Source organism: Castor canadensis, chromosome 9 (genome assembly GCF_047511655.1).
Source record: "Castor canadensis chromosome 9, mCasCan1.hap1v2, whole genome shotgun sequence".
In the NCBI taxonomy this organism is placed as follows: Eukaryota; Metazoa; Chordata; class Mammalia; order Rodentia; family Castoridae; genus Castor; species Castor canadensis.
In genome coordinates this window covers 149029036-149054967 of record NC_133394.1, presented here as the reverse complement: position 1 = coordinate 149054967, position 25932 = coordinate 149029036, and the positions used below count along the sequence as shown (strand labels likewise).

General features: G+C 45.2%; 1 protein-coding gene across 3 annotated transcripts in view; it reads right to left on the bottom strand.

Annotated features, from left to right (window-relative positions):
* Slc2a9 (solute carrier family 2 member 9) overlaps positions 1-24772 on the bottom strand; it is a 169004-nt gene extending 144232 nt beyond the window's left edge. For all 3 annotated transcript variants that reach the window (XM_074042619.1, XM_074042620.1, XM_020178369.2), the window contains exons 1-2: positions 24465-24772; positions 21259-21795 (exon numbers count right to left, since the gene is read on the bottom strand). The gene's annotated coding sequence lies outside the window, so the exon portion shown is untranslated. The remainder of the gene's footprint in view (positions 1-21258; positions 21796-24464) is intronic.
* Positions 24773-25932: the final 1160 nt, after the last annotated feature.

Sequence of the window (25932 nt, the reverse complement as noted above, 5' to 3'; positions counted from 1 at the left end):
AACACACACACCTGCTCCTCTGCAGCTGTCCCTTCATGGTAAACGGCATCATCATTCTGTCTGCTGTCCACACCTGCACCTGCACCTGCAGTGCTGTGTTCCTTCTTCTGTATGTTGCATCCAGTCTCTCCTCTGCTCAGAGCCCTCCGATGGCTCCCGACCCTCCCAGGCTCTGAATTTTATACTCCTATCTGTTCCTCCTCCCTTTCCTCTGCCTATCCACCCAGTCAAAAGCATCAATCTTGGTCCTTGCAGCAGGTCAAGTGCAGTCCCATCTTGGGGCCTTTTCCACCTGCACTTTCTCTGCCTGTAGCACTTTGCAAAGTTTCTGAAAGGCTCCCGCTCACTCCTCTCAGGTCTCTGCTCAAGTAGGACTGAGCAGAGGATGCCTTGAAACTGGACATAAAATACACCCTGTTACTCTCCATCTCACCTGCCCCTACTCTCTTTTGGAGTGGTTTGCCTCCCACTGCCCCCACCCCTCCAAGGAGGATGTTAGTGGCCTATCTATTTCTCTGTTTCCCCCAGCTGGAACAGGGGGTCCAGAGTGTTGAGGTTTGCCCTTGGACTGGTCCCTCTCCTTGCCTCCCTGGCTTCAGTCTCCACTCTGCTCCAATGGTGGGAGCCTGTCACTAAGGACAGCATCTGGGTTACAGATCACTTTGCAGCTGACCAACAGCCCAACAGAGGGCCTGGCAGGGTGTCCCTTCCCTGCTCCTTCCTGCTCCAAGTCTACACCTCTGACAATGGCTTCCAATAGCTGTGTCTCTCCCAGTACATCTGGCTCCCACGCTGTCCTTCTCTTGGCCTCTTGGTTCTAGGGGTGATGCCTCCTTGCTATTCTGGTGGGGGAGAGTGTCTCTCTCCTTTGATCCCTTACCCCCACTTCTCTCTAAGTCTTCCCTTCAGCCGTGTCCCATGATTTAATGCATATGGTACATTCTCTTTCCTTCTGGAACCCTAACTCAGCCAGCCTGTCATGCTTGCTGTTGTGTACAGCTCCTGGAATGGAGCCTAGAATATAGTAGGTGCTCAATAAGTATCTTAAATGATTTAATTAGAAAAAAAAGATGGAGGAAAATGGACTTGTTACTTAAAGGAATGAATACACGAATGAATGGGGCAAAGAACTTTGTGTTTGAGTTTTAAATCCCAGGACTTTCTGCCTAGCCAGCTGGATAAAGTTTCCGAGACCCTCTTGACATTAGAACCAAGCCCTGTCTTCCCACACTGGCTGCACACACTCAGGGGTTGTGAGTGGAACATTCAGGATCATACTCTCTGCCCCAAAGCAGCAAAGACTGTTGACCTTCTCAGGCAGAAATCCTGAAGCAGGGACAGGTGGGGACTGTCCCCTAGGAAGGGCACCATCTGAAAGTATGGCCCTTCTGGATTGCCTGGTTCGTGTTGCTTTGGTGGTGGCTTTGTGACAACTCCTCCAAGGGTGGAGAAATGGCAGTAGGTTTAGAGGGACACCTACAAGCATTTAGGCTGCCACGGTGGGCAGGTTCTGCTGCACCAGTCAAAGCTTGGGCCGGGGCCAGAGGATAGGGAGGAAAAAATCCAAAGCAACAAACCCAAGGGTAGCTGGGCCAGGAAGTTGCAGTGCGTGGACATTGCTGAGCTCTGCTTGCTGAGAAGCAGTGGCTGGGGTCAGGGTGAGCACAGGTCACCAGGAGGTCACCAGGATGAGGGAAGATTGGGGTTCCTGGAAGCCAGGTCCTTTCTCTGGCCAGGGAGAAATGGGAAGAGTCAAGACCATCATCTTCCATTGTTGTCACTGCTGGCCAGGACAGCTGAACTTGATCCAGGTCACCTTTGATAGTCCTGAATGAGTTCCTGGGGCCACAAATGTCGTCATTGCTACATTGAGCTCTTATGGGATAGAGAAACAGCCACAGACAGGGCTACGAATGGACTCCTGTTTGCTGCATTGTGCCAAGCAGGTGTTTCTCTGGGAAAGAGCCCACCCATCCATTAATTTACTTATTCATCTAGTCTAAAAGGCTTCTTGATGATCCACAAGTACCAGGCCCACAAAATTTAAAAATAAAGCAGATAAAGTCCCTTCCAGAACACACACATACATGGGAAAGAGAAAGACACACAGAGAAGTTTAAGACACTGTTCCTATATTCATTCAACGAACATTTACTGAGGATGTGTTGTGGTCCAGGCACTGGTAATGGAGCAGTTAAAAAAAAAAAGACAATTGCCATCCTCGTGGACTTATTTTATTTTTGGCAGTACTGAGGTTTGAACTCAGAGCCTTATGCTTATTAGGCAGGTGCTCTGTCACTTGAGCTGCTCCATCAGCCTCCTCATAGACTTATGCTCTAGGGAAGGGATCCTGGTCATAAGTGAAGCCATCCATGAATGACTTGGTGTACTAAAATGTGATAAGGGCTCTGGAAAAATGCAAAGGACAGGGTCAAGAGGGCCTGGAGGTGCTGGGAAGGCATTGGAAATTCTGGAAAGAAGGTTCTGGAGGGCCTCTCTGGCCAGGTAACATTTGAGCCGACTTGAAAGAAGGGGGAGGTTGGGCTGCATAGAGAACTGGGTGGGTGCTCCAATGGCCAGAAGAGGATGTAAGGACCAGGAATGGCTCCTCTTGTCCCAGAGATCAGCAAGAAGGCTGCCTGTGTGGGACAGAAAGGTTTCAGGAGGAGAGCAAGAGAGGGGGCCAACAGGGGAGGGCTGGCTGCTCATGGAGAGGTGACAAAGCCCATGGGCCGGAGAGCAGGGTGCATGGGTGGGAAAGTCAGGGGGAGCTCTCCCAGGAGGGAGGGAATGCTTTCCTAAGCTTGGCTCGGATCTGGTTGCTAAGGGTCTTGTGTTGCATGGTGGGAAGGCGGCCACGACGGAAGTGAAGATGCCGACCCTAGACCACTAGTTCCAACGCCAGCCCCACATGAGCGCTGTCACCTTGAGCAAGTCATTTCTTCCCAGTCTCTAAAATGGGAAGAATAACAGAGGGTTATCCTCCTAGGGTTAAGGCCTTGACACAGTACTTGCAGTATGTGCTGCTAGGAGCAATAGAGTGTGGATCTACTGTGGGGTGTGGGGCCCAGGGGGCAGGGAGGTTCTTTTGAGGGCTTGGGAACCAAGCTTTCAAGGCCCTATCACACATCACAGTATTGAACCTCTGATAGAAAGGCAATTTATTCCTGGGTTCCACATGAGTTCTGAACTGGCCATCTTCCAGACACTGTGTTGGGAGATGCAGGTGTGACTTCTTCCCCTGGGTTTGCAGTCCAGATGAGGGACCAGAGACACCAACATGCCCACCCTGGGAGACCTGCACAGGGCCACGGGCGAAGCCTGACCTTGAGAACCCTGGAACACCAGAAGACAGCACAGCGATATACTAGTCATTGACATCACCGGAGAGTTCCTTGAAAACAGATGTGTCGAGGGAATTCCAAGATGGCGGCTAGAGGGAGGAAGCAGAAAGCGACCCTCCTATAGTGAAATCTTGGAGAGACGCTGGAGACACACTTTGCAGGCATAATCACCGAGAAAAGGCATAACTTTGACCCCTCCACATCTCCAGCCGGCGCAGAGAATCTCCACCTCACCTTAAACGGAGAACCGAGGAGGCCCCCGGGGCCGCCAGTGGCCGGCGCCCATACGGCTTGGGAAGACGCGGACCAGGTGAGCTTCGCGGTACCGCGGTTCCCCCACAGACAAGCCTGGGCCAGAGCAGCATAGCCCCCTGGACAGACTGACCTCCACCCAGGAAAAAAAGAGAAACTGAGTACTAAGCAATAAGAACAGTTAAGACAGCTGGAAAGAGGGTGGGGCGCCCTGAGCGCTGAAGATTGGGGGAAGGGAATCCTTCCCGGGACTGTAAATAAACGAGACGGGCGGGCCGGAGAGGCTCTGGCGGGAAAGGGGCGCGCCAGCAACCAGGAGCGGGGACGCTTGTGAGAGGAGGGAAGACCCACTTCCCACGTGAACTGTAAATAAACACGCAGGCCTGACAACGCGGGGCAGTGTCGCCTTTCCCAGTGCTTGGAAAGGGGAAAGCCTGTAGCAGAGGCTCCCCTCCCCCGCACAGGAGAACTCTGAGCAAACAAAGCCTGTGGGACCAGGTGAGCGCTAAGCTCACCCCAGAGATCTGCATAAATAACGCCGCCAGCTACAGGCTGAGAGCAGCAGGCAGGCAAGCCACAGTTGCAGATACCACTCTCAGAACTGCCTCCAGACGCTTTTTTTTTCTTTTTCTCCCTACCTTTGATGAGAGAACAACCGAATTACACCTGCAAGCCGAAAAACTTACTGAAACTGTATTGCATTTGAACTGGGGACACTTGGTGGGGCTTTTTTTTTTTCTTCTGTGTGTGTGTGTGTGAGTGTAGTTTTGTTCTACTTTATGCATCCCCTTTGATGAGACAACTACAGAACAACATCTGAGGCACCAACTCCAAGACTGGAGATTGAGACGGACATCCAAATTATTAAGACTGAAATTGCATTGCATATAAACTTAGAAGTTTTTTGGTTTTTTGGTTTTTTTTGTTTTTTTTAATTTTCTATTTTCCATTTTATTTTAATTCATTTTTATAAATAGATATTACTTTCATATACTTATTTTTTATTTTTTTTATCTTTGATTTTCAATCCTCTCTCTGTCACTCTATTGTCTGTTCAGCTTACTGTCGATTAGTACACTAACACTCCCTGTTTATACCTTTGAAACTCTCTTGTCTGATACCTTGTTCTGCTTTCTCCCTCTTGTCTGTATATTTGTTTTCCCCTTTTCTTTAACTTCTTGCTTTCCATCTCAGCTCACTCTTCCATTCTCAATATTACCATTGTTATTATTACAAGCTAGAAAATACTTAATTACACACAGTACAGGGACAGTAACAACACCAAGGACAATGACTGGAAGACAGAAAAAACAAGGAAACCAGTTTCCCCACAGCAAAAAATTAGTACAGGAACCAGAGGGGAATGAAGAGAACAGAAAAACAGAGCCAGACTCCAACAAAATGAAGATAAACTATGCCAAAGGACCCAATGAAGCCTACAAGAATAATTTAAAAGAAGACATACTACAAGTACTCAATGAGAATTTTATAGAGATGATACTGGATAGGGTCAACCAAAATGTACAGGAGACACTCAAGAAATTCCAAGACAATAAAAATAGAGAATTTGAAAAAGCAAAAGAAGAAATAAAGGAAACCATAGAAGCACTGTATAAACACCAAAATGAAAGAGAGAACACAATGAATAAATGGATAAATGAACTCAGGACAAAAATAGACAACAATAAAGAAGAAAACAGCCAGGATATGGAAAACCTCAGAAAAAAGAACGAAACAGAACTGCAAAACAAAACGGAAGGCCAATCCAGCAGAATAGAACAAACAGAAGACAGAATCTCAGAACTTGAAGATGAAATGGTAATTAAAGGAAAAACTGAAGAACTACTAATTAAACAACTCAAGACCTGTGAAAAGAAAATGCAAGAACTCACCGACTCCATCAAAAGACCAAACTTGAGAATCATGGGCATCGAAGAAGGAGAAGAGGTGCAAGCGAAGGGAATGCGTAATATATTCAACAAAATAATAATGGAAAATTTCCCAAATCTAGAGAAAGATATTCCCATACAAATGCAAGAGGCCTCCAGGACACCAAACAGACCAGATCAAAATAGAACTACTCCATGACATATCATCATTAAAACAACAAGTTCAGAAACTAAGGAAAGAATATTGAAGGCTGCAAGAGAGAAAAAACAAGTAACATACAAAGGTAAACCCATCAAAATCACAGCAGACTTCTCAACAGAAACATTAAAAGCAAGAAGAGCGTGGGGTGAGATCTTCCGGGCACTGAATGAAAATAACTTCAACCCCAGGATACTCTACCCAGCAAAGCTATCATTCAAAATAGATGGAGCAATAAAAGTCTTCCATGATAAGCAGAAACTAAAACAATATGTGACCACAAAGCCACCATTACAAAAGATTCTGCAAGGGATCCTGCACACAGAAAGTGACACCCAACTTAACCATGAAAAGGCAGGCAGCACCAAACCACAGGATAAGAAAAAGCAAGACAGTAGAGAGTAACATCAAGTTAGGTACACACAATCAAACCTTCAAACAACTAAGATAACTAAATGGCAGGAATCACCACATACCTATCAGTACTAACACTTAATGTTAATGGACTTAATTCACCCATCAAAAGACACCGTTTGACAAAATGGATTAAAAAAGAAGATCCAACAATTTGTTGCTTACAGGAGACTCATCTCACCGACAGAAATAAGCATATGCTTAGGATGAAAGGCTGGAAGAAGATTTACCAAGCCAATGGCCCCCGAAAACAAGCAGGAGTAGCAATACTTATCTCTGACAAAGTAGACTTCAAACCTACATTGATCAAACGAGATAAAGAAGGACATTCCATACTAATAAAAGGGGAAATAGACCAAAAGGAAATAATAATCATCAATCTGTACGCACCCAATGTCAACGCACCCAATTTCATCAAACATACCCTGAAAGACCTAAAAGCATATATAAACGCCAACACAGTGGTTGTGGGAGACTTTAACACTCCATTATCATCAATAGATAGGTCATCCAAACAAAAACTCAATAAAGAAATCCAAGATCTAAAATATGCAATAGATCAAGTGGACCTAGTAGATGTCTACAGAACATTTCATCCAACCTCTACACAATATACATTCTTCTCAGCAGCCCATGGAACCTTCTCCAAAATAGATCATATCCTAGGGCACAAAGCAAGCCTCAGCAAATATAAGAAAATAGAAATAATACCGTGCATACTATCTGACCACAATGCAGTAAAAGTAGAACTCAACCACAAAAGTAAAGACAAAAAACATGCAAACAGCTGGAAACTAAATAACTCATTACTTAATGAAGAATGGATCATCGATGCAATAAAAGAGGAAATTAAAAAGTTCCTAGAAGTCAATGAAAATGAAAACACAACCTACCGGAACCTATGGGACACAGCTAAGGCAGTCTTGAGAGGAAAGTTTATAGCCATGAGTGCATATATTAAAAAGATTGAAAGATCCCAAATCAATGACCTAATGATACATCTCAAACTCCTAGAAAAACAAGAACAAGCAAATCCCAAAATAAATAGAAGGAGAGAAATAATAAAAATAAGAGCTGAAATCAACGAAATAGAAACCAAAAAAACCATACAAAGAATTAATGAAACAAAAAGTTGGTTCTTTGAAAAAATAAACAAGATCGATAGACCCCTGGCAAACCTGACTAAAATGAGGAGAGAAAAAACCCAAATTAGTAGAATCAGGAATGCAAAAGGGGAGATAACAACAAACACCATGGAAGTCCAGGAAATCATCAGAGACTACTTTGAGAACCTATATTCAAATAAATTTGAAAATCTAAAAGAAATGGACAGATTTCTAGATACATATGATCATCCAAAACTGAACCAAGAGGAAATTAATCACCTGAATAGACCTATAACACAAAATGAAATTGAAGCAGCAATCAAGAGTCTCCCCAAAAAGAAAAGTCCAGGACCTGATGGATTCTCTGCTGAATTCTATCAGACCTTTAAAGAAGAACTGATACCAACCCTCCTTAAACTGTTCCATGAAATAGAAAGGGAAGGAAAACTGCCAAACACATTTTATGAAGCCAGTATTACACTTATCCCAAAACCAGGCAAAGACACCTCCAAAAAGGAGAACTATAGGCCAATCTCCTTAATGAACATTGATGCAAAAATCCTCAACAAAATAATGGCAAATCGAATTCAGCAACACATCAAAAAGATTATTCACCACGACCAAGTAGGCTTCATCCCAGGGATGCAGGGGTGGTTCAACATACGAAAATCAATAAACGTAATAAACCACATTAACAGAAGCAAAGACAAAAACCACTTGATCATCTCAATAGATGCAGAAAAAGCCTTTGATAAGATCCAACATCATTTCATGATAAAAGCTCTAAGAAAACTAGGAATAGAAGGAAAGTTCCTCAACATTATAAAAGCTATATATGACAAACCTACAGCCAGCATTATACTTAACGGAGAAAAATTAAAACCATTCCCTCTAAAATCAGGAACCAGACAAGGATGCCCACTATCTCCACTCCTATTCAACATAGTACTGGAATTCCTAGCCAGAGCAATTAGGCAAGAAGAAGGAATAAAAGGAATACAGATAGGAAAAGAAACTGTCAAAATATCCCTATTTGCAGACGACATAATCCTATACCTTAAAGACCCAAAAAACTCTACTCAGAAGCTTCTAGACATCATCAATAGCTATAGCAAGGTAGCAGGATATAAAATCAACATAGAAAAATCATTAGCATTTCTATACACTAACAATGAGCAAACGGAAAAAGAATGTATGAAAACAATTCCATTTACAATAGCCTCAAAAAAAATCAAATACCTAGGTGTAAACCTAACAAAAGATGTGAAAGACCTCTACAAGGAAAACTATACACTTCTGAAGAAAGAGATTGAGGAAGACTATAGAAAGTGGAGAGATCTCCCATGCTCATGGATTGGTAGAATCAACATAGTAAAAATGTCGATACTCCCCAAAGTAATCTACATGTTTAATGCAATTCCCATCAAAATTCCAATGACATTCATCAAAGAGATTGAAAAATCTACTGTTAAATTTATATGGAAACACAACAGGCCACGAATAGCCAAGGCAATACTCAGTCAAAAGAACAATGCAGGAGGTATCACAATACCTGACTTCAAACTATATTACAAAGCAATAATAATAAAAACAGCATGGTACTGGCACAAAAACAGACATGAAGACCAGTGGAACAGAATAGAGGATCCAGATATGAAGCCACACAACTATAAGCAACTTATCTTTGACAAAGGAGCTAAAAATATACGATGGAGAAATAGCAGCCTCTTCAACAAAAACTGCTGGGAAAACTGGTTAGCAGTCTGCAAAAAACTGAAACTAGATCCATGTACATCACCCTATACCAAGATTAACTCAAAATGGATCAAGGATCTGAATATCAGACCCCAAACTCTTAAGTTGATACAAGAAAGAGTAGGAAATACTCTGGAGTTAGTAGGTATAGGTAAGAACTTTCTCAATGAAACCCCAGCAGCACAGCAACTAAGAGATAGCATAGATAAATGGGACCTCATAAAACTAAAAAGCTTCTGTTCATCAAAAGAAATGGTCTCTAAACTGAAGAGAACACCCACAGAGTGGGAGAAAATATTTGCCAACTATACATCAGACAAAGGACTGATAACCAGAATATACAGGGAACTTAAAAAACTAAATTCTCCCAAAACTAATGAACCAATAAAGAAATGGGCAGGTGAACTAAACAGAACTTTCTCAAAAGAAGAAATTCAAATGGCCAGAAAACACATGAAAAAATGCTCACCATCTCTAGCAATAAAGGAAATGCAAATTAAAACCACTCTAAGATTCCACCTCACCCCTGTTAGAATAGCCATCATCAGCAACACCACCAACAACAGGTGTTGGCGAGGATGCGGGGAAAAAGGAACCCTCTTACACTGTTGGTGGGAATGTAGACTAGTACAACCACTCTGGAAAAAAATTTGGAGGCTACTTAAAAAGCTGGACATCGATCTACCATTTGATTCAGCAATACCACTCTTGGGGATATACCCAAAAGACTGTTACTCCAGAGGCACCTGCACATCCATGTTTATTGCGGCACTATTCACAATAGCCAAGTTATGGAAACAGCCAAGATGCCCCAGCACTGACGAATGGATTAAGAAAATGTGGTACCTATACACAATGGAATTTTATGCAGCCATGAAGAAGAACGAAATGTTATCATTCGCTGGTAAATGGATGGAATTGGAGAACATCATTCTGAGTGAGGTTAGCCTGGCTCAAAAGACCAAAAATCGTATGTTCTCCCTCATATGTGGACATTAGATCAAGGGCAAACACAACAAGGGGATTGGACTATGAGCACATGATAAAAGCGAGAGCACACAAGGGAGGGGTGAGGATAGGTAAGACACCTAAAAAACTAGCTAGCATTTGTTGCCCTTAATGCAGAGAAACTAAAGCAGATACCTTAAAGCAACTGAGGCCAATAGGAAAAGGAGACCAGGAACTAGAGAAAAGGTTAGATTAAAAAGAATTAACCTAGAAGGTAACACCCACGCACAGGAAATCAATGTGAGTCAATGCCATGTATAGCTATCCTTATCTCAACCAGCAAAACCCCTTGTTCCTTCCTATTATTGCTTATACTCTCTCTACAACAAAATTAGAGATAAGGGCAAAATAGTTTCTGCTGGGTATTGAGGGGGGGAGCGGGAGGGGGTGGAGTGGGTGGTAAGGGAGGGGGTGGGGTCAGGGGGGAGAAATAAACCAAGCCTTGTATGCACATATGAATAATAAAAGAAAAATGAAAAAAAAAATAACACAGTGGACTATTTCATTTAAAAAAAAAAAAAAAAAACCAGATGTGTCACCTCAGTCCTGACCCATGGAATTGGAAAGATCTAATAAGCTGTGATTTTTACACTTGATCTCAGTCAAAAGGCCGAGAAACAACAGGCATAACAAGTGTCCCAGGTAATTCTAATTAGGCTCCCGCCTATCAATCTCCTTCCTGTCCTAGACAACCACTGGCCATGCTCAGAGACACCTTCCAGCCCACACAGAGCTTAGAGCTTCCTCCAGTGAGCCCCACGTGCACCAGAACTGCCCTGCGTGGGGCTTCGGTTCAACTCTTCCCTTTGCCAAAATCTGATAGCGTGGTGACATCCTCAGCTGGCCAACCTCTCTGATCCCCTGAAGTGCATCTTGGCCTTTGTAAAAGGAGTGACTTCTGATGCCCTCCAGAGGACAGGGTCAGGTTGGCTGAGAAGGACGCAGCTTTTCTGGGCTCATCCTTTGGGATTCTGACATAAGGGATTTGGGATGGGGCAGGGCATCTGAACTGTACTAAAAACACGAAGGAATACCAGCCCCTCCTCGTCCCTGATGATGTGCAGCCTCAGGCAAACCATGGCTTCTCAGGGTGGCCCCAACTTCAGCCTTGGCTTGCCTCCTCCATGTTTAGATGCACTGCTCTAAACAGCCTCATCTACACTTGTGACTGAGCCAGTGGCTCTTACTCAGGATGTTTGTTAATTACCGTTGGAGAGTGTGGTCAAAACCCCCAATGCCAGACCTCTGTCTGGATGACAGAATATTTTTCAAGGCTCCCTGACAATTGTAAGGCATGGCACTGGTTAAGTAAAGATATATGTGAAATATGGGAGATATTAAAATATTTATTAAGTAAAATAAGTAAAGAATATTCTGCCTGATACTCTAATGGTGAATATATGTCCTTATGTGTTTGCCCAAAGTCACAGAATGTATGCCATCGAGAGATCCCTGACGTCCACTGTGGACAGGGTGACCAGCGTGTTAACACGGGCTCATGGAGGGTAGACTGAAACACGTGCCCTGCTGGTGGGGTTGGGGGGGGAGCTGGTAACTGGGAAGGTCCTTCATGTGTAGGGACAGAAAGAATCTGGGAAATCTCTGTACCTCTCTCACAATCTTGATATGAACTCTAAAAGTGCTCTAAAAACAAAAACATCTCATCAACAAACAGCCAAAAGCCATCCATTCTGGCTTCTGCATTTTGAGAAAGCGTGGGCTGGACGTGAAGTCCTTTCCAGGTTTTCTGGCCTACGTCTAGGGAAAGACAGAACTGTTCCTTCCTAGGCCCTGCCAGGCCTCTTCATCTCTGTGATCCCTGAGCCCTGCAGGAGCTCATTAGCCCTCCCATAGGACAGACCTGGAAAGCAAGGAAAGGCACACTGTTCTAACACTAGGGGGCGCTGGCCCAGCTCCTGGCCCAGAGCTCAATCCTGCTGCTAGATTCTACCCCTCAGGGTAGAGCAGAGCAATGGGAGGCCCTGCACCCCGGGGTGGGGGGGTGCAGGTTTGTAATATCCAAGCAGAGCTTCCCAAAGGGTTGGGCTCGGGGTCCAAGCACACTCCACAAAGACCTGGATCACCTCTCTCACCTTGTCATTAATTCCCGCTGGTTTCTTCCAAGATTACAAAAATGGGACCAAGGTTTCACTATGGCCAGAGGAACTCAGTTTTAATCAGCACTCTAAAGATCAGGTTTTTTCATTATTTCATTGTTTTCATGATTAAGAGACTGACCCCTAACTTTTAGTTCCGAGCAAAGCCTAATTACACAAAAGCCATGCACGGCTTGTAAGCAGGCTGCATTATTGACAGATCCAATCTAATTAGCTTCACATTTCCAGACCAGCTAAAGAGCAACGAGATGCATCTTGTACTCTTCATAGTGTGAGTAAAGAGGTCTCTCTGCCCTGGGCAGCCCAAGACTGCTCTGTAATTATAGATTGACTATTTTGAGGGTGACGTCTAAAGCCCAGTAGCATGCTAGAAGGCATCCCTACATTTATTTTAAGTTCAAAATAGTGACTGCTTCTGGTTATGAAATTTTAACTCTCCATCCCCTCTGCAAGGGATGGAGGAGAGGAATCGTGGTGTGGGACGAAAGGCACCTGCTTGGTGTCCAAGGCTGTCTTCTCTCTGGATTCTGCACATGGTCAATGTTGAGATTCATACATAGGCTTAGCTCCTGTGCCCCGGAATGCACCCTAGGGAGTGTGTCAGAGACACAGGCAGAACATGCCACAGTTCTGTTATTCAGGCTGTCATAGGTAAAGCAGGGAGCTGCAAAGCAGGCGTGCAGCTGTGCTGTGCTGTTCACCCATTCGTGTGTTCATTTATTCATTCACTTGTTCATTCAATAGTGTGTGTGGAGTCCCACTGTGAGTCAGGCCCACCCTACTCTAGGGATAGTAACAAGGTAGGAAAAGTCTCGATTATTCTAGCTCTTACACACAAGTGGGCATCAGTCAGACACCAACGAGCATACACTTAATATAGTGTTTAGATACAGTCGTGGCATTAGTACTTAGTTATAATTTTGGGAAAGTCTAGAAAGCTGTGTAAGGAGTAGGAGAGGAGAGGTCAGGAGATTCTGACCTATACAGGAGTAAGAATTAACTGACGTGTGTGTGGGGTGGAGTGGCATTCCAGACAGGAAGAACAGCCAGTAGAAAGGGCCAGGAATGGAAGGAGCTTGTGTTAAGGGTTGGACAGACCCACGTGGATGGAGCCCAGGTGGTGGGGTGGGACCAGGCCTGTCCTGAGGACAAGGGGAGAGATGTGGGATGATGTCCTTGGAGCAATGGGAATGCTGATGGCTTCTAAATTTGGGTGGATTTCTGGAAGATGAGCAAGTCAGCCCTTCACAAAGGTCTCACCGGTGCCCATGGAGCTGGGCTGTGAGGAGGGGGAGATGGGGAAGACCCACTATAGTGCCAATAGACCAGGCAAGGACAGTCATTGAAAACTACCTGCATGGTGTCAAGGTAGGGAGATACCCTCTGCTGTGTCTCTGGCACCGTGGTGGTACCTAGCACAGGGTGGGCAGTAACCGGCCTGTACTGCCCTGGAGTGCTGCAGGGGAAGGTCATCTTCTTCCAAAACTTCCCAGGAAGACAGCTTGAGAGGGACAGCTTAGTGCAGTGCACCTCACAGGGACACTGTCTTCAAATACCTGGCAGGTTCCAATTTTGATGGTTTGGCAGTGAGACCATGAGCAAGTTATGTAACCAAGCTTGCCACGACTTCTCCGTATAAAGGGAAGTTTGGCTCCCTTTATGAGCTAGTAGCTACAATTAAATAAGACACATGGATTTGGGTACCCCAAACTCAGTGCCCACATTTAGGAATACACACTCCTCTGTCCACCTGCTTAGAGTGTTGGGTCTCTCGTTGTTGGGCTCAGTCCTCTCCTTTTGTTCAGGGCTCTGTGAAAGTCTAATTTCTGCCCCTGATGGTGAGTTTGTTACTCTGGATTATGTTATAGGGGAGAACTAAGACTGCCTGCCTTACAGCCGATGCAAAGAGTAAGTCGGGTACATTGTTATGTCAGCCCATCCTGTCTACCACCCCTAGTACCTTCCACTCCCTACCTCTGCTCAGACTCAGCTAGCTAGTCCCAGACTGCTTTCAGATGAGCCTCCTCTCTTTCTTCTGCTTATCTGACCTCACAGAGTCTTCAAAACCTAGCCTCAGTCACACCCTTTCCAAGAATTCTCCAGTTCTTCTGGATAAGGTTCTGTGTTTGATGAATGGAGCAGCTCAGCTTGGGACCTTTGGCATCCAGGGCCAAGTGCATATGAGGGTGCACCTTGGCCTGCATCACTGGCCTCCCTCTCCCTTTACAGCCTTTGTTAACCAAGAAATAGCAATTCCTGAGTTTGAAACATCATTCTCCCCTCCCAGTCTCACGGCAGAATTTTTTTTTTTTTTTTGGTGGGGAGTGGTACTGAGGTTTTGAACTCAGGGCTTCACACTTGCCAGGCAGGCACTCTACTACTTGAGCTATGCCCCCAGCCTCCAGCCTTATTTGCTCTGGTTATTTTTGCTTTTTGCCCGGACTGGCCTGGACCATGATCTGCCTATTTTATACTTTCTGTCACACCTGGGATGACAGGCATGCACCATCAGCCCAGCTATTGATTGAGATGGGGTCCTGCAAACTCCCCCCCCACCCCCGCCTCATGCTATCTTTGAACTATGATCCTCCCAACCTCAGCTAGGATTACAGGCGTGAGCCACTATGTCTGGTTCTGTGGCAGACATTCTTAATCAATCATACCATTTTCCCCACTGAGCCCAGGAGCAATCTTGGAATCTGTCTCGACACTGTGCCACAAGCCTCAGTGGCAGCCAGGGACCTGGGATACCAAATGAGGGGCACCTGCTTGTCCTCGCTGCTGACAAGCAGCATACATTGTGCACCCCAGAGCCTCTGCCCATCTACCTGCTTCCTCTGCCTGCTCCTCCCGGTCATTACCACCCAATCCAGATGTTGCCTCCGTCTTTCTGAATTCTTCCAAAGCTGCAGACAGAATTCATGACTCCTTCATCCTTCCCCGGGACCTGCACCCGAGGCTGACAGCACCAAGTCCTCACCGTTGCCTAGTGACCCAGAGGAGTTTTAAATGGTGAGCTCAGCCTTTATTGATTTTCTGTTTTTAATCAGCAGAGGCAGTGATGACAGCCGAGAATGGGGAAAAATAAGCATGGGATAGATTTCATCAAGTGCAATCTCTGGACCAAGAGAGCTCTCAGCCTGGCTTCTGAGGAACATTTAGCACTTAAAATATGTCTGTGGACAAGCTCCTGTGTGGCTGAATCCATTCCTATCTAAGGGGATGACTCCTTTTGTTGGCAATCCAAACTTGGCCATTCCCTGCTTCAATTAAGATCTCTGTTGTACACACTTCCATTTGCTCACTTAACAAATACTTACAGTATCTGGTGCTAGAAATTCTTGCTCCATAGGTGAGGGGATAAAGGCTCAGAGATGTGAAGCTACTAGCCCAAAGCTGCACAGCAAGAAAGAGGCAGAATGACATCTGAGCGGAGCTCCCTCCTAACCCTCAAGGCATGATAAAGGCCACTGGCTCTCCAGGTGTTCTTGGTACTGGGGGCAGAAAGTCCAGGTGCAAAGCTTAAGTGTTTCAGCCTAACTTTGCCCTGATCTTCTGGATAAGGTCTCCACTATCAGTCTTGGCAAAAACACTAATGGCCAATCAGTTATCGCTGAAAGTCTGAACCTGCTCCACAGTGGGAGCCTCTGCTCTCTGCTCTTTGTCATCTTGTCCCCACTCCCTGAAGAACACGGCTGGCTTGTGGATTGCTGAGGTCCAGACAGCACTGAGGACTACTGTGCTAAGTTGTGTCCCCACAACCAGACTCTGCTCTTTCTGCAGGTCACCAAGATCCCTGATTTTTGCATGCTCAAGCCCTGTGCCCAGCTTCCTCCAGTGACTCAACAGAAGGCAGATCCACCCACCCTTCCTGCGAGGAGGCCCTTTGCCACTTTCAATCCAGAGATGCTACTATAAGGGGATAAGTGTGAGCAGAAATAAAATGGCAGGAATGTTTCTGGGAACAAATGACAGAAATGGCCCTGGAAATGTAAAAGGAAGAATGGTAGAAGTAACTTTGTTTTAGATAAAGGAGACAGGCAGGCACACTTAAAAGCAAAACATTTAGGGAGACAGAGGCAGAGACATAGCCGTTTTCCTTCCTAGATAAGGAAACAAGATAAAACATTCCTAAAGGCAGACATCTAAAGGGATAAAATACAGACCCCGCAAACTTTCCCAAGATAAACAAAAAAGGGGTCTCATCAGAATAATAAGCGTAGTCATAAAATGTAGGTGATAAGCCTCAAGGAAAGGATGGACTAATGAGACCCTCTTGGAATGTCCAGTGTGATAAAGACGGAGGGCAATTAGAAGGTCGGACTTGACCAAAAGTCACTTAGACAGTCGGTTATAGCCACAGTGTCAAAGGTAGAGTGGGGAGAGTGCCTAAGGTGGCCTCTATATAATCTTGTGAACGTCAGTCATTCTTTGGCTTAGCTCTTTCACTAAGTCCCACCCATCAGGGTGCTTTGTGCTTGCTTTACTCTTAACTCTGGTCTGTGATGTGAACTTGAATTAACTCTTAACTGCTTGTCAGGTGCCTTCAATCATCAACTGTGCTAGGACACGAACCTGGGAAACAACAATTCAGTTCGGTGTTCCTCTCACCCTTGAGCAAAAGAGAGGAGCTCAGTGCTCATCCTGTGCAAGCCGGTTCTGTGCCATGGATCAAAATATTTGGAAAACAAGTTGCATCTGTACTGAACATGTATAGACTTTTTCTTGTTATTATTCTCTAAACACTACAATATAAAAATGTTTTACATTGCCTTAGGCATTATAAGTCATCTAGAGCTAATTTAATTGCAAAGATCCTATGCAAATATTACACCATTTTATATAAGGATTGGAGCACCTTCAGGTTTACCAAAATCTGTGGCAAGTGTGGGGGCCTCTTAGCACCAATTCCTCTTGGATACTGAGGATCTATTATTGATAAATGTTAGCTGTTGCCATTAAAAGTAGCCCATGATGAATCTGACCCTTTTGGTTTTCACACTTTTGTAATACAGAAAGAAAGGAATGATAATTACAAGCATAAAGACCTAGTGAAGTTTGGGTCCACCACTTGCAAATTGTGCGACCCTGCAACATGGCCTGAAACCTGAGTCTGTTTCTTCACCTGTAAAACTGAGAATAAGAAGATTCCTAACCCACACACTTCACGTCCAGATTAAAATGTGGTGTATGAAAATGCCCCATGATGGGGCAATGCAGAGCACGAGACAATCAGTGAAGTGGCTTCTGATTCTCACATGGCACTCCTTGGCCCTTAGGCACCGGCAATGCCGTGGAGCTGTTTCCAGTGCTGGTTCACCCTTTGTCCTCTTGCACTCCTCTGGTGATATTCCAGCATTCCTTCTCTCATCATTGGCATTACTTGCAATAGCTGTGTGACATCCCATCCTTTACGCGACCATGTTTCATTTCAGCAGTTGGTCACATGGGTTGCTCCTCTTTTTTCCAATATTACAAACAGCTCTGCAATAAGCATCCTAGGCTCCCTCCCTCCCGCCATGGGACTCTCTCCTTCCAATAGATTTTGAGATCTGCTGTGTCCTGAGAGCGATGCTTCATGTTCCAGAAAGGTCCTGAGCCTCTCGATTTGTCCTTCTTTTGTTTAGAGACACACTCTATTTTTAAGTCAGCTACATCTTTATTTATTCATTCAATGCTTAATTCTTTATTTTCACTTTATTCAGCTCTTTTGTGTTTTTTTGTTGAAATGTGATTTATATTACATTTAGCATGCAAGCAGTTTAAGTGTACATTCATAGAACCATGCAACCATGACCTCTATCTAACTTTGGAATATTTCCATCATCATCAAAAGAAACCTTGCAGCCAGCTGCAGTCACCCCACCATCCCAAGTCCCAGGCTGTGTTCTGTCTCCACAGATTTCAGATTTTCCATCTTTGGACAGTTCATAAAAGTTGAACCATACAATATGTGACCTTTTGTGTCTGGTGTCTCTCACTTGGAAACACGATTTGGACGTTCACTCTGTTGTAGCAGCCTTAATGATTCCTTTCCACCTGGCCTCCAAGATGCTGGGCTCATTGTGTTTGTCCTGCTTCCCTGGCTGCTCCCTCTCCCAGAGCCAGGTCCAGGGTGAGGTATGTGAGGCACTTGCCTCAAAAGCAAAATTTAACGGGCCACGGAGAACTCAGCCATCAAGAGACATCATAGTTAATGCAATATTTTGAAAAATCAAAATGACAGCAAAAAGTGTTCATGATGAACAAAATACCAGCATTTTAAACAGAGGCAGGACCCCATGTGGCTGGGATCAGGTGGTGGCTGATGTGTCCTGCAAGTGAGGGATCAGATCCTGAGGCAGGTGCTCCACACTACATCGACCGAAAACATCTTCGCACTTGGTACTCAGTGGCTTCTTTCTCTGCTGTGGTGCTTCTTCCTAAGACTTTCCCCTTGCCTGTCCCATACGTGTTATGTATTTGTGAAGTGTGTGCTAGGGGTGGTACATTTTAGCCAGGCCAAGGACCAAATTCATCCTCTACTCTGTGGATTCCTCCCTTAGAATAGCTTTTAATAGACGGGACTGCAGTATAAAACTCAGAGCATAGACCCAGATGTGATGCATATTTCTATGTTATGACATGTACCAGTGTTTCACATCAATGACATGGAGGATGTCTGCCTCATCTCCAAGGAGAACAGAATCCTGATCTTTGTTCTTGGACACAGAGAACTTAGACAAAGGGGTTCCAAGGTCCCCTGTCACTATCAAACACCCCTTCACAGCACCAGAGAGAGAAGGGAACACACAAGTGTAGGGTACGCTAACATTTTTTGCAAAGAGCCAGTTGGTTAACATTTTTAACTTACCCAGTCATACACCTGATGCTCCTACAACTCTGCAAATGTAGTGTGGAAACAGCCATAGACATTGTGTAAATGAATGAGCGTGACTGTGTTCCACTAAAACTTTACTTACAAAAACACGTAGCAGGCTGATCTGGCCTGTAGGTCAAGATTGCTAGCTGCTGCCTTGGAGTGTTTGTGTCATCTCACTGAAGCTCTGACCCATTGCTTATGCACAAATTTCCTGCAATGTCTGTCCCCAGACCGGTTCTTAGTAGAATGACTTTACTGGGAACTTTTCCCAGACATATGTTCAATGAGAGACTTGTGGACAATGAATAGAGTGGGGTGGAGTAGGGGGAGTGGGTATTGGATTAACCACTGTCCATCAGTGGTGAGCAGCAGACAGCACAGGAAGGAAGTGAAGGGCAATGAAACTGAAGCTGAGCAAAGACCATTTCCCTGGAAGCCCTCAGTTTCTCATGAAGACAACACTTCCTTCCCCTCTTCTCCTCCCCCTCTGTCTTCTCTGCCCTCTACTTATATGAATGTCACCACCAGGCACCCTCCACTGCTGTGCACGGGATCTCCTCTACCTCCCTCCTTCTCCTCCATTGTCTCAGCTAACATAGCCTGCCTCAGATGTCTCTAAATATAGTTCTTGCTGTGCTTTGGATCTTGACTGTCCCCCAAAGGCTCATGTGCTGGTCCCCAGCTTGGTACTCCTGGGAGGTGGTAGAAACTTTAGGAGGTGGAGCTTAGTGGGAGGTTTTAGGAGATCCAGGAGTGTGCTCTCAAAGGGGATGGTGAGACCCTGGCCCTTTTCCTCTCCTGTTTCTTGAGGCGATCAGGTTTGCTCTACCATGTGCCCCACCGTGATGAGCTGCCTCACCACAGGCCCAGAGCAATGGGGCCAAATGGTCATGGAGAGAAAACTCCAAAATTATGAGACAAAATCAACCCTTTCTCTTTCTAAGTTTATTAGCTCAATTATTTGTCCTAGTAATGAAAAGCTGCCTAATCTCTCCACCCCAGTGGTCTAGGCCCTTGTCTTCTCCCACCCGGACATCCACCCACTGGTCTCACAATAGCCATACTCTACAAGTAATTCTCTCCAGCATCCCTGGAGTAATCTTTCTCCAAAGGCAGATAATGTCTTCACATCTCTGCTCAAAAGCCATAGATGCCTCCTAGTTGCTAGGTAAGTAAGCCTCAACTTAAAGAAAAAAAGTGGGGGGCAGGGAGAGAGGGAGGAGGAAGATGTAAGCATTGTGACAGCCCATTCCAGGGCAGTGCTGGGCCAGCAGTATCCACCTGTCCCTGGCATGTGTCCTGCCCACATTCCTGCTCTAAGTATCGGGAAGGCCTACGCCTCACACAGTGACACTTCCCCATTGCTACCATGGCAGGTGGCATCCCCCACCAAAGGCCTCTGGCCTGTTCTCCCCACCTGGCCAGTTCTGCCTTTGGGAGCAGCTCCAGGCAGAGGAGGAACCTCCCATTCCCCACTGATCTCTTGATTGCTTAATTCCAGTCCTGCGCCAGGCCCAGTGTTGACACTTAGCCAAGGGGGACTGAGTGAGGAAATGGCACTGGTACTGTGGTCAAGAACTGAGACCGATCAGGACTTAATTGTAATTCTGTGACTCTTCAGAATCGGTCAGCCAGTCATGAGACTGGCAAAAGGGCAGCTTCCCTGATGGGCAATGAAGCAGCCTGCTTTCCCGGGTGCCACTTCCCTCCCCGGAAAAGGCCGGCCTAATCACCTGTCTGCACAGGGGCTGTCTGCTGTTCCCCTGACCCCTGTGGGACAACACGTGAGGAAACATGTTTCAGAGAGATCAAAAACTTGCTTGAGGTCGCAGCCAAGAATTGGGACAGAGTGAGGCAGCCCCCACGCCCTCAGTCGTCTCCCTTTTCACAGGAGAAACTGACCTGCAGGTGCTATGTGTTTGCCACCAACACAACAGCACTGCAAAGCTAGAATTCCCTCTAAATCATAGAGAATTTTCATTGTACAAGCTGAGGGACAGGGGAAAACTGGAAATCAACTACATTGGCTGGCTCCTCTTGGCCTTCTGACTATTTCAAGAGTCTTGAGTTGGAAGAATCTGGACAGAGAGAGTGCAATCTCTATGCTAGAACCCTGGGTTGGCCAGGAGCCTTCTTAAACCCTGTAGGCAACAGGCTTCTCACATGACCCACAGAATCCACAGGCTGCTGACCTAGCCACAGACAGACCAACGTTCAACATCTCCCTCAAGCAGGGAAATAGATTTCAACTTGTCCTGCCTTGGACACTTGAGTGAAAGGGAGCCAAAGTCCCCCTTTGAAGCCACACTTACCTGATGTCACTTTCACTGTGGTATTGGGGACTCAGATTTTCCAGCCAGAAACTCTTCTTTATATGTTAGAGAATAGAAGTACTCTGGTCATCTCTCTGCTGGGTGTCAGTTCTGGGCTCACCAAGCTGCACTGAGGCCTTTCTCCAATGCCAGGTGACACTCAGCATGCCCAGTGTCTCCAGCCCTGCTGGGGCTTCTTAACAAAGCTAAAAGCTAGACTCACTGTTCCACACCCAGGACCTTCAGGGGCCAATAAGGAGAAGGGGAGGAAGGAAATGCGACCTGGTTATGCAAGCTGTGGAATGGGGAATGCCAGGCAACCTCAGGGACTGGAAATGTTGCAGATGTTTGAATAATTGGAGTAAATACCACTAGTGATAGGCTGCTTTCTCATTGCCAAGAACAGAGTCCTCCTTCTTAAATAACTTCAGTGAAGTGGCTGGCAGGAGTACATGCTATGGTCTGTGATCATCCATCCATTTTACTCAGTGAGTACAGCCAAAGCGCCTGGTGAGCAGATCACTGGTTATGAAGCACCTGTTGGAGAGTCAGAAAGGAAATACAGAATAAAATTCACAATATTTTCCAGGATGTGTTTGGTTTTGCTTCCTTCTAAGGGTATGATTTTTTTCTAATCATGGAAGCATGTTATTTAATAGAGAAACTTAAATTTTGTTTTTAAAACAAAGTGCTTACAATGATTTGTGGCTTTTGAATCACCTTCCAATTGTATGCGAGATTGCTCATACTCTGTTCTATAATCATTTTGAAACCATTCATTGCTCTACTAATGAATAATTTTGAAAACTAAAAAATACCCAAAAGTTGAATAATCTCCAAGAAGTGTTAAGTTCTTAGAAGCATACAACCTAGCAAGACTAAATCATGAAGAAATAGAAAATCTGAGCATCTTGAGGTTAGTGGAGAAATTGAAGCTGTAGTCAAATACCTCCAGACCAGATGGAGTCATCAGAGAATTCTACCAAACAATAAGAAGAGAATTAGCACCAATCCTCAAACTCTTTCAAAGAATCAGAGGAAAGGATATGCCCAAACCTATTCTATGAGACTAGAATTACCCTGACAAAGTTACACAAAACCACACAAAGACATGACAGACAGGAAAAGAAAACTGAAGACCAATATGTCCCTGATGAATATTGATACAAAACCCCCAAACTAAATGCTAGAAAGCCAAATTCAATAGCACATTAAAGGGATCAGACATCATAACTAGGTGGGATTTATACCTGGAATGCAAGGATGGTTCAACATATGGAAAACAAACAATGTAACAAAATGAAGGACAAGAAACACACGCTCATCTCAGCAGATATAGAAAAAGCATTTGAAAAGATTCAACCACATTTCATTTTTAAAAACTCAACAAACTAGGTCTATAATGCAAGTACCACAACATGACAAAAGCTATGCGTACAAGGCCCATAACTGACAGCACAGTAAATGGAGGAACATTGAATGCTTTTCCTGCAAGATCAGGGACAAGGCAAGGATGCCAGCCGCCACCATTACCATTCAAAATGGTAACAGGTGAGAAAAAAGACATAAATAGCATTAAAGTTGAAAAAAGATGAAATAAAATCATCTTTGCTCACAGATGGCATGATCTTATATATAAAAGACACTAAAGATTCTACTAAAAATTGTTAGAATAAGTGAACTCAGCAAAGTTTCAGGAAAAAACCAAGTCAAAAATCAGTGTGTTGCTGTAAACTAACAATGACCACTCCCCTAAGAAAGTTAAGAAAACAATCCCATTTACTATAGCATTTAAGCCACAGTGAGACAGAACCTCGAGGAGTAGAAGTGACTTGTCCTAACTGCACTGCTGGCAACATCTGAGTCAGCCCCACAGCTCTTCCCTGCAGTAGCTCAAGCTGAGTCCATTCCTCTCACCGGCCTCTCACAGACCTGTGGACTGTACTGCTAAGACCACCTCACAGCATCCTCTTCTCCATCTGCCAGCTGGGCATCTCTTGTCTGTGTCAGTGCAGCCCCTTCCCCACAGCTCCCTCTGCTCCCCCTTTCCCCCAATGCTACCCCACCATGAAAGGATGATCATTTGATCATTTGGAAATGTCAGTCAGAACATTCTGCTGTCCTTCCCAAAAGCTCTCCAGTCCTTAGAACCAAAACCCGAATGAGTTGGCTTTCAACATCCCAATGATCTGACCCCTGCATTTGTTATCCTGATTCCCTTCACTCTCTCTGCTTTACCTGCCTCAGCCATATGGCTGGCCTGAACATGCCTCAGGGTCTTTGCACTTGGTTTTCCATCTGTCTGGAAGAAACTAGTACATATGGGAGACCCTACCTCAACATCCAGGACTCAGATGTCACCTTTACAGAGGCTTCCTATGACCATGCTTTGAGAAGTAGTCACTCAATACCTGTTAGTTTTCTGTCCCTGTATTGTATCTGCCTTCTTGTCACTTATACTACTTGATCTGCCTGTCTATTTATTTTAATCTCTGTCTTCTTCTCTAGAATGTATGCTTCCTATGAGAGAAGAGAATGTCACTGATCTGTCTCATGTATATTTAGCATAGTGTTACACAGCCCAGGAACTGGGGGAAGGCAAAATAATGCCCTACCTTCCCTAAAGATGTCCACATCTGAACCCTAGGAACCTGGAAATGTGTCACCTTACCTGGCAAAGGGTAATTAAGAAAGAGAACTAATGTTTTGAATGAGCCAACTTAAAACAGGGAAGTTATCCTAGATTATTTAGATGGCCCAGAGTCATCACAGGATCCTTAAAAGTGGGATAAATAGATGAGAGAGAGAGGGAGGGAAAGAGAGAGAGAGAGAGAGAGAGAGAGAGAGAGAGAGAGAGAGAGAGAAAACATGAGAAAGATTCAATCGGCCATTGCTGGTTTTGAAGATGGAGGAAAAGGCCATGAGCCAAGGAGTGCAGGCCGTGTCCAGCAGCTCTGAGAAGCGAGGACTCAGACCTTACCCTGAGCTCTTCTAGAGGAGTAAGGGTCTGTGGACACTTGGACTTAGCCCAGCCTAGTGAGCTTTGGCCTTCTGACCTCCAGCACAGTAGGACAGTAAATTTCTGCTGTCTAAGCCACGGAGTTTGTGGTAATTCATTACAGTAGCCACAGGAAACCAATACAACACTAGTAACTGTTTGCCCAAGGAAAGAATAAATGAAAGGACACAGAATCTAATGAACATACCTTCCAACACACCACCACGCTGGCAGCATGATTTCAGCAGGGGTCTCGGCAGGGATGAGCCACATCTGAACCGTAGCACTGACCTACCCACGCAGGAAGGGATCCTCCCCACAGATGGCATTTGGATTTGGGCTGTGATTCTTCCCTGGAGCGCTGAAGTAGAAGTGCTGAGATAGACATGTCCCCTCAGGGGACATCTGGCAACATCTGGCAACATTTTTAGTTTTCAGGACTGCAGGATGCTACTGGTAGCTGGCAGGCAGAGGCAGATGTTGCTCAGTACCCTGTGATGCACAGGGCACCCTTGCCATAGAACTTTCCAGTCTAAATGTCTTAGTGCCAAGGCTGACAAACTCTAGTTGGAATGAGGAAACAGTTACGAAAGTTTATTTTACTCCACAGAAGGAGGGAGGTTTGGCCTAAACCAAAAGCCTTCCTCCTTCAAGAGGTGAGAGGAACTGGGTTGATGGACTGGAAGAAAATAATGGGGGAACATTACTGGAAAGACACCAGGAAAGTCAGAAGTTGGAATTACCCTCGTGCGCTGGTTGTCGTGTGTGTAACTGCACACTGGGCCATCTGTGGTTCTCAACCCTGGCCATTACCACCACCTGGGGAGCTGGGAAACGATGCAGATGTCAGAGGCTCCTGGGAGTCGGATCTGTTTCCTCTGAGGAGGGGCTTAGGCATGGGTAGAGCTTGTCAGGGAGGCTCCCGTGGTCCTGACGTGTAGTGGGCTGAGCAGCTTGGGTGAATGATGGCACCCCTCCACCCTGCTCTAGTGTGATGCCCAGGGGAGGTCAGCGCAGGCTTTGTGGTAAGGTGGGCTGGGTTTGAGTGCCCCTCCCCTTCAAATCAGTCATGGGTATTTGAGCTGCCACTTTATCTCCCCAAGGCTGGGGCTTAGCAGCCTGTGCCTGGGGGAGGAGGCGGTCAGTGGATGACATTGCTCCTCCCACCCAGAATGGTGTTAGCAACTTGGGGGGCTCTTTCTTGTTCTTAAATTCCCATTGGAAAAGAATAATGATCATGCTTTATCTAACATTAGTGAACTTTGAGATGGCTACTGTTAAAAGCAGCCAGTTTTATTTAATCTTCCCAAGAATCTTATGAAGTAGACTTTGATGACCCCAGGCTCTAAAGGAGGTTCAAGGAGACTAAGCCATCTGCCACAATGTCAAAGAAGTGTGACTGATGACTAAGACTCTTTAAGGGACCTACTTCCATGAGACACCAACCTGTGATGGCCACTGGGAAGGAGGGACCCAAAACTGACATGGTTTCCAGGTGTCACCATTACACACCAAGAAATCACAAGAATATAAAAACAAAAACTCTTAGACTTAATGGGAATTTAACAAAGTGCACGGGGAAGTGGTACAAATCCAAAATTCAGCCATGTTCCAGGTTAATGGTGCCAATCCTTAGAAAATATATTTAAAAATAAAGAGCCCATCCACAATAGGAA